The following is a 2,741-nucleotide window of genomic DNA, read 5'->3' on the forward strand; positions in this document are numbered from 1 at the left end:
ATTTTAGTTATTATCTACAGTTTATATAGATACCAATTTATCACCTCTTCTATTCAATTTTACTTTTATACTACAATCTTCCTAGAGGCAGGCCAAGAGGCATGGGCAGGAGGAACAGCAACTTAATAAAGAACTATAACTTTTATTAATTCATTATTTACATGTAGATCTATAAAGTTAACTTTATTTAAATTAAAAACTTATAATAAAAGTCAACTATCTTTAAGCGTAAAGCCAAAACAGAAATTATAAAAGCAATGCTTAAAATTAGTGTTTGTTCAACAACGCAAAACAATTCAATACTTAAGCTTCAATCTTCCTACAATACAAATACATGTGATACACATTACTTAATTATATTAACGAGTAAAGAAAATACATACCGTGGCCATAGTTAATTAGATAATCAATATTAATCATAAAAAAGAATTATAGCATTGGATCATATCCTATAACACAATAATAAAAAACTATGGAATCTCACAAAATTCTATCTTACTATGTATTCAATTGCTAAGACTAAGACAATATGAAACCTGTGCAGCTTGAAACTGGAGCCTCCTCCAGTGTGAAAGCACCACTGATCAAAGAGCTACAACACAATATAGTGTTACAATGCTGATTACTTATTTAAAATTAATTTAGTTACCACAAACAAAATCAGACAATAGCCTTAGACTTTCACCATGCTATGAAAGTATTATTACACCTCACTGCTGAATCATTAAATCATTTGCAGCTATAAATACCTTAAAGCAAAGTAAGAAAGAAACATCATCAACAGCAAGCAATGTAAACACACAGGCTTTATATGCTATACTAAATACGTACATGTATATGCTTGATATAACTTATGTTTGTCACAAACATACATTACACACCCAAGAGTTACCATGCATGATCCGTGAATGATGGGTATCAGGCCTGGACTAGGTTTGATTCTATAACGGTTAAGCATTGACGGCCATCACTGCTAAATCCAGGCTGTTGCTCTAGCCTGGACCAGTATCTATTTCAGTCCCGATGTAGTCGTAGCTGATACAGTAATGTCTGTTCGTCAGCACTGGTCCAAGCTGTATATCAGTACTGGATCAGATCGATACTTTTCAAAATGGCAGCCCCGTGTGGACTATCTGACATGTTTTGTTAAAGAAAATCATCTTAATCTGACTCTCTAAGAGGAATCTTGTTGGCTGTATACACTAGGGCTAAATCACTGGATGTTATGTGAGTACCGTGGACTACATTAAATGTTATACTATTTTTAGGCTATTTTGAAACATTTATTACTTAAACATGAGTAGGATACACGATATTTTGAGTAAAAAGTAGGCACATGTAGATACACAATCAAGCCAAATAAATTAATTGAGCAGATACATGACTAGAAAATAAAACTGGCACCTTCCAATTAAAGGTACCACATCTTGCCTACAAAAGGCCATTATGATACGAAAGTAGTGACCTGGGTTTATGAGGAATTATCAAAGGGGTATAAACTGCATGAACAAACTTATATTACAATAAATTTAGGCTAATTATTATTGTGAGATTGATGACTAAGTTTAATTGACTATAATTAGAAGTACATACCTTTCATTATGGATTCTCCGTTAACTTTCTAGTATTGAGCCAAGCATTGAAACAGAGCCAGAAGACCTTTCTGCAATATTCATGACACTAGTGAAGACGATGAGAAATCAGGCGTAAAAATGGTTCTTTACATGTGATTGTAACTATATTTTAATTATGGTGAATGTATTAGTGATCATGATGATGAAGATATTGTACTGAGAGACTTATGAATGATAGTCACAAGTGTGGTAAAATAGTTTATTGATTATGTGTGAAATTGTTACTTTTCCTTAGAATTTTTGATGCAGAAGATTATTCTGGAAATATTAGTATAGTAGGTGCTCCTTTAATTCATATTAATTCATTAATTTAGCAAGGCCACTAGAATAGTTACCTTATCTCACTAAGTTTCAAGACAAGAATATCTTAGGTTTGTTTAATTTCATGTGAAAAGCTAAATTCATTATTCTGGTTGTGATGAACTGAAACTTTCTTGTTTAAAGCTCTTGTTAAGGCCAGTTTAATCATAGTGTTTTAATTTATTATCATCATTTGTCATTATAGTTCACTTCAAATAGCATTGAATTTTTTTGTGAACCTGCCTTCATCATGCTGGTTAAGGAAGGTATGTAGTTCCTTTGCTTATGTAGAATTTATGCCTCATTATAGTTATGTTATGGAACTAAGCTTTGTAGGACTATGTGTGACAAGATACCTTTGAAAGATCTGCTTCACTACATGGAACCCGAGAGTTCATTAATGTTGGAGATTTTTGGGAAATTAATTTCTCAGTAATGTAAGTTTATTATTTGTGACCATAATTGACAAAAGGTACCTTATGGCGGGTAGTGAAATTTGTCTTTCTAGCCTAAGAAATCCAACTTCCTGAGCCCCATTCATCATAAAATTACTCCACAGGATGCAAAAAGTTACCATGAAACTTTTAGAAACAATGATTGTCTAACAAAGCACTCACAGGTTGATATTTTCTATTATAACGATCAATTTTAAAATCCGCCATAAGGGCCCTTTTGTCAATTATGGTCACATTTTAGTGCCTTCTTAATTTATGGCTCTTTAGGTGTCTTAAGTTACAAAACATGAAGTGTTTTACTTGTGGAACATTGGTAGACTATGATGAAGAAAACAATTATAATCTTTTTTTG

At 32.3% G+C, this 2,741-nt stretch overlaps 2 long non-coding RNA genes across 2 annotated transcripts; both read left to right on the plus strand.

The window, feature by feature from the left end:
* The first annotated feature begins 1,751 nt into the window (after positions 1 to 1,751).
* On the plus strand, positions 1,752 to 2,038 carry LOC109591204 (uncharacterized). The gene is made up of 3 exons (XR_002189707.1): positions 1,752 to 1,823; positions 1,870 to 1,909; positions 1,953 to 2,038. It is a non-coding gene; the product is annotated as an uncharacterized LOC109591204 (long non-coding RNA).
* A 101-nt stretch (positions 2,039 to 2,139) lies between these two features.
* LOC109591203 (uncharacterized) lies at positions 2,140 to 2,735 on the plus strand. The gene is made up of 3 exons (XR_002189706.1): positions 2,140 to 2,200; positions 2,245 to 2,371; positions 2,657 to 2,735. It is a non-coding gene; the product is annotated as an uncharacterized LOC109591203 (long non-coding RNA).
* The last annotated feature ends 6 nt before the right edge of the window (positions 2,736 to 2,741 follow it).

The sequence above is a fragment of the Amphimedon queenslandica genome, unplaced genomic scaffold, assembly GCF_000090795.2.
Source record: "Amphimedon queenslandica unplaced genomic scaffold, v1.1 AMPQUscaffold_8712_Cont19348, whole genome shotgun sequence".
NCBI classification, from domain to species: domain Eukaryota; kingdom Metazoa; phylum Porifera; class Demospongiae; order Haplosclerida; family Niphatidae; genus Amphimedon; species Amphimedon queenslandica.